Below are 6,447 nucleotides of genomic sequence, written 5' to 3'. Positions count from 1 at the left end.
TAGAGGTGACTTTCCATTTTTGTGCATAAAATAGTCTTGCTGCCACATACTATTACACTTTAAAGGTGACAACCAGCACCATTAACTTTCTCCAGAAGCACAGTGGCAAATAATATAGTGGTGTTGCATGCATCAAGTAGCCACACTTACCTGTTCTGTCATATTCTGAAACTTCCAACTGTTCTTCAAGGGCAACCCCATGTAGAGTGCATTGTCAGATGATATGTGGTCCGGGCATGAATGAGCTATGCACCTTTCAGTTTCTGACTTTTGAGCAAGAGCTGTGCACCTTTCACCTTCCTGGACCAGGAAACCCTAGTTCGTAGGGTTTCCTGGTCCAGGAAGGTGAAAGGTGCACAGCTCTCGCTCAGAAGTCAGAAACTGAAAGGTGCATAGCTCTCGCTCAAAAGTCTTCTTCCTCTTTGAGCAGAAGCTATAAATCCATAACCCCCAGATTGCATACTGGGCCTTTCTTAGACAGTGCCATTTCATTCAGAATCAAAAATGTAAAAACCCTGGCACCACAAGGCTGAAAAACCCAAAGCTATTTGGGTAGAGATGAAGTGTATTGTGCCTTATCCAGGCCCCCATAGCCCCCCGGCACATGGACAAGATATCCATAGCATCACTTACATCAGGGGTGTCAAACTCAAGGCCTGCAGGGTGCTTAGAACTGGCCCTTGGGGACACCCTGGAAACAGCGAAAGGCAGCACCTCTGCCAGTGAAAATGGAGCTTGGGTGGACTGTGCATGGTCGGCTGCAAAACGCTGTCATTTGGCACTCTCCCTGGTCTTGCCTTCCTCCACTGGAGACAATGGATCTCCCCAGCCCCGCCCTGGTCACCACAAGCTCCCCCGACATGAGTGATGTCGAGCTGGCCATGCCTACCACAGCAATGCCCACCCCGCACACCCACCGAGATCTAACACAAGGCTGATGCAGCCCTCAATAAAATTGAGTTTGATACTCCTGAATTAGATGATTCAGGAGTGAAATATAAAGCTGAGTATCATCAACCTACTAGTGATACCTTATGCCAAACTATTGGATTGTGCCAACCAGCAAATTGATGTAAATGCTAAGCAGGAACAATGAAGGAATCGAACCCTGTAGTATCCCACAAAGTAGATGCCTTGTGCTGGCTCTCTCTTATAAACTAGGACTAACATCAGCTTGGAGAAAGGAGGAGATACAACACAGTATCAATGATATTGCAAGCTGCTGAAAGACCCAAGAAGAGCAAGGAACAAAGGAAGGATGTCATCTACTCCACTAAAAGTTATCCAAGAGTGGAATTAATGCTATGTTGGTCCCACATCAGGCCTGAGCCTTGACTGAAAGGGGTCCAGTTTGTATCTCAAGAATAAATGGGATGTTGTCTCTCAAAAACCACTCATTCAGCAATAAACAATTAACAATTTTCCTGATTTGGGACAGGAAAATGAATACATTCATTCTAAATATTCATTCTAAATGAATACAGTCATTCTAAAATCCTAAAAAGTATCTTATTTTTTAAACCACACCTCAGTGCCAAAGAGTAAGAAAAATTCTGGCCTTATTATTACATGGTCACATTGTCACTGCTATGCCTCTTTCAACCTTTGATTAGAAAATGTGTTTATGTAAAAAATTGAAAAATATTGTACAGTTCTCTGCACCCTTGTTTTCTCACTTCATCTTTGTTGCTCTTTTCTGCATTCAGAGTCTCAACTTCTTTTCATAATTTGGTGACCTAACTGGTGCAGTATTTATTCTAAGTGTGGTTTTACTAAGGCTTTATAAAGCGGTACTAATACTTAAGGTGATCTTGGTTCTATCCCTCCGTTAATGCAACCTAGAATTGCATTGGGTTTTTCGGCTGCTACCACACACTGCTGGTTCATATTTAAGTGATTGTCCATGAGGACTCCAAGATTCATGTCACAATTACTGCTATTGATCCAGGTTTCATCTAATCTATATATGTGCATTTGGTTTTTCTTGTCTAAATGTAAAACCTTACTTTTCTCTACACTGAATATCATTTTGTTAGATATTCAATGTTTTGTTAGATATTCAATTCTATTTCAGTGCTTTGGTTTCTTTAATGCATATAATTTATTTTTAGGGACAAGATTATTTGGTGTGGCAACCAAATTATTAAAGTCTGTTGCCAGTTCCAGATCATGAAGAGAATAATATATAGTACCTGCTGAGATGATAAAAAAATGTCTCTCGGTTATTTACAAGGGGTCACTTTAAGTTTCAAAATCCCTACAGGAAATAAAAATGGATAAATTGAGGAGGAGGATGTTGATAGTGATGATGAAATTGATGAGATAGGTAGGCAGGTAGGTAAGTAGACAGGTAGATAGGTAGACATGTATACCCAACGCTTCTAGCTTTGGAATAAATAGGCATCCCTACTTCTATATTTCCAACAATTTTTATTTGTATGTTCTATAGCAGTGGTTCTCAAAGTGGGCGGTACTGCCCCCTGGGGGGCAGAGGGATGCCTTGGGGGGAGGGGGGAGGGAGGGGGAGAGAGAGAGAAAGAGCTTCTATTAAAGGTTTTGTGGACGAAACATGGTCAAGACTATTAGGAAGCTCTCACATTTTGTTGAGGCTTTAAACAGGATCCATTGGACCAGATCTCCATCCTAAAAAATTACCCTCAATGTATTACAGTGCCAGTTCTGAAGAAGGCAAAACCAAAATGTACTGGTAAATTACAAGGAGAACACACACACACATACACTCCCTTCTAACCCTGCTGGAGCAGGTGATTGGACTAGAATAGATATCTCATTATCTTTCTCCTCCCTCCCTCCCTCTTTCATTTCTTTTTCTTTCTGTCCCTTCCTTCCATCTCCCCCTTTCTTTGTCTGTCCCTTTTTTCTTTCCCTTTTCTCTTTCTTTTCTTCCTTCTTTCTTTCTCTCTTTCTTTTTTCTCTCTCTCTCTTTCCCTCTCTCAGGCTCACCCCATTGACTTGGTACACTGCTCCGCTCGGACTTGCTTAGGCAGGTCCCTCCAATGCAGCGGGCTCAACATGTCAATGCAATTCAGCAACATAAAATAAAGAGATACAAATAAAAATCAACAAGAATCAGCAAAGCATCTCTGATTAGATTCTATTCAGTACTAGAATCTAATCAGAGATGCTTTGCCTATTCTAGTCCAATGACCTGCTCCAGCAGGGTTGGAAGGGAATGTGTGTGTATTTGTGTGCATGGCTGTCAAAACTCCAAAAACAGGTCAAGTAGCTCTGGGGAGGTCAGTCATAAATTAGAACACTTGCTAAACAACTAGCCTTTAAGCCAGAACCACTTGTATTTGGTTTGCCAGTCACCTGGCCACGCCCACCCAGTCACATGACCACCAAACCACACCTACCCAGTAATGTGACCAGCAAGCCATGCCCATCTAGTCACATGACCAGCAAGCCACGCCCTCAAATTAGGCCACACCCACCGAAATTTGAATCCCAACCTTGGGTGGGGGGCACTGAGGATGAGTTTGTAGCACCAAGGGGGCAGTGGACTGAAAAAGTTTGGGAACCACTGTTCTATAGAATATTACTGAAACTCATATGTGTTTTAATTAGCTCTCTGTCTATCTCCATAAGAGTATACAGGTGTCCCTTTTTTTTGAAATACCACTTTTTAAAATAATTACATTTCATATTTTATTTTTGAAGTATTCACAAAAAATACGAAAGACATTACAGACCTACTGTAGTTGAAGATAATGCATTAGCATATAATACACACGAAAGTATGAAACTTATTTTCAGGTGAAAAGGCTGTATACCTAATACATACTCTATGATACCATATCAATTATAAATAAGTTAAAAGCCTATGGTATATTTGATTTATGGCTTGAATGGGTTTGGAGAGCATCCTAGGTGTGATTCTAATCATGATATCTACAGAGAAGCCTGTTTCTCAATATATATTTCTCCTAGTCCTGTCTTCGATACAGTATAAAACACTGTTTCTCAACCTTGGCAACTTGAAGAGATGTGGCCTTCAACTTCCAGAATTCCCCACCAAGCAAGGCTGGCGAGGGAATTCTGGGAGTTGAAGTCCACACCTTTTCAAGTTGCGAAGGCTGAGAAACACTGGAGTATAAAATATGTATTTAAAATCAATGACAGCCATATTTTGTTTCGGGAATATATTAAACTATATTGTGGTTTTCTAAAATCTAAGTGAGAAATAAATTAGGCACTCTTTAATCAAATTCCCTAACCCTGATTGGTTATAAACTAAATTATCTTAGCTATGGTCAGTGTATTGTCAAAATACACTCCAATAAAAGAAGCTCTGTTTTTTTTCTGAACTCTTTTTTACTCCTTCTGGACATGCAAAAGCTTCTTTGTGTGCACAAAATTGCTAAGGGGAAATGAACCTTAGCCATAAGTAACGTATCCATAATTAAGTCACCACAATCTTTTCTATTATTTGCAAAAGCCTGTCTTCTTCATTAACCAAACAAAAAGTGTAAGATTGCTGGATGTCTGGGTTTGGTAGAACCTGATAATTTGATCATTTGGAACATAATTAGGCTAGTTCCCTATTTGCAAACTGTCTTTTGCATACTGAGATCCTTTATTTCTGAGCCAAATGTAAAGAAAAAAATGGTCTGCAAATAATAATGCCAGTACATTTGACTGGCTTTATCCATGTATAAACCATCCTTACCCAATGTAAAGATGTGTGCAAATCAGATCTAACTTTTTGGGCTATGTGGAGGCATCTGTCTTTTTGAGCTATGATACAGAACTGGTTTGCCTTCAGCAAATGATGTACTGCATCCATATCTCACAAACATAACATTGTTATGAATTCTGTGTCTCCCACCCATTAATATGCCAGTTTAGTGCCCTGTGTCTCCCCATTTTCCTGAAAGGCTGAGCATTTGTTGAGCTGTTCTTTTAGTGAAAAGGAGGGATTGCTCTTTTAGAATTCATTGTTATTTGGACTTCTGCACTTCTGTATTTCCTAAAGTGTCCCATAACTTTTACTCCAATTCTAATTATACTTGATCAGTATAAAATGATGAAATAACATCAAGGCTATGTTATTAGATGCTTCAATAACTTTTTATTTTTAAAGAATGGGCTTGAAGTACATCCTAAAATGTTTTTCTTTCAACTGTGAGTTGCATTTGCTCGCCCAGCTGATATTTAAGCAGCGGTAACTGCATGGATGTTGAGCGGAGGGTTGTAAATGATATGTGAATATTGAGCAGATGGCTTTGGTTGGCACCATCCAGATTTTCCATTCTGAAATTGCCTGCAGGAAGAAGACCACAAAATTAATTGCTGCTACTTGTGATTCTCGAAAGTGATACTGAGGGAAGAGATTCACAACGGTCTGCATTTATATCTCTAGGAAGAACTATAGAAAATGGGGGAGGGGAAATAAAGTCTTAGATACATACCATGGGGATAAAATGATACTATAGAATCTCTATTCATTTCAGTAGGGCTCAAGTAGACCAGCCCAATGGATTATATTTTCTATCCTGCTTAATTTATTTTTTGTCCAAATTTTAAAAAGGCAATCGGGTGGGGGGTTTAAAAAATTGCATTAATCAACACTTTTGTTTATGTGGAAGTCACCCACCCTTTCAATTCTTTCTTTTCTGGCAGAAGTGCTGCTAGAAATGCAGACTTAAAGCTTGATTTCATTTGTTTCTAAACACATTATGCTGTAACATGGCAAACTACTGAAAAGGCATAGTATAAAGAACATGCTGAGACTTTCCCCAAAGCAGCAGCTGGAGCCACGTATGCTGCAGTTGCTTTCTGAGACGGTTTTGTTCCATCTCTATTATCTCCCTGCACTGCTTGCTGGTTTTGTGCACTGAAGGCCATATGTTCCATCTGCTCTACCCAGACATTCTGTTGGCAAGAGGAACGGATGCATATCCAGGCATCTGATTTTATATCAACGAAACCCCCAGTTTCGCTGAAATTCCACTTCTCTGCAAGAAAAACTGTTTACGGTTTTGTTCTGAAAGCTGAGAGGCTTGTTGTAAAAAAATATGCATTTAAATGTTGTAAGGAAGCAGTCCCTGAGATCTGCAAAAAAGACTGAAGTACAATAGCAATTTCATTTCTAGGGCCAGGTTACTTTAGGCAAATTGGTCCTGATCAGAACATGTTTTCTTTATACCGTAAAAGTTTTATTTTTGTTGTAATAATTAGTTGGTATTCCAAACCTTGAAATACTTTATCAAATGAAATTCCAAACAAATTAGGCAATTTGGAGGGGGGGGTTCTATATCACCAGACTTTCTACATCTTTAGCTTTTCAGATGGGTTGAAAAAGCAGGTCTATTAACTAGCTGGGCCATAGGCCCATATCAGGAATAGTTGGACCACATTTGCTCCAGGTTAGAAAAGATTGAATGTGGGGGGGAAAAGTGTATTTATAGATTTCAAGGAGTTCAT

Source organism: Notechis scutatus, chromosome 4 (genome assembly GCF_049901735.1).
Source record: "Notechis scutatus isolate UNSWTSFEM ecotype Mainland chromosome 4, rNotScu1.2, whole genome shotgun sequence".
Taxonomy (NCBI): Eukaryota; Metazoa; Chordata; class Lepidosauria; order Squamata; family Elapidae; genus Notechis; species Notechis scutatus.
The sequence above is the reverse complement of the archived record's forward strand: the minus strand, read 5'-3'. Positions refer to the sequence as shown.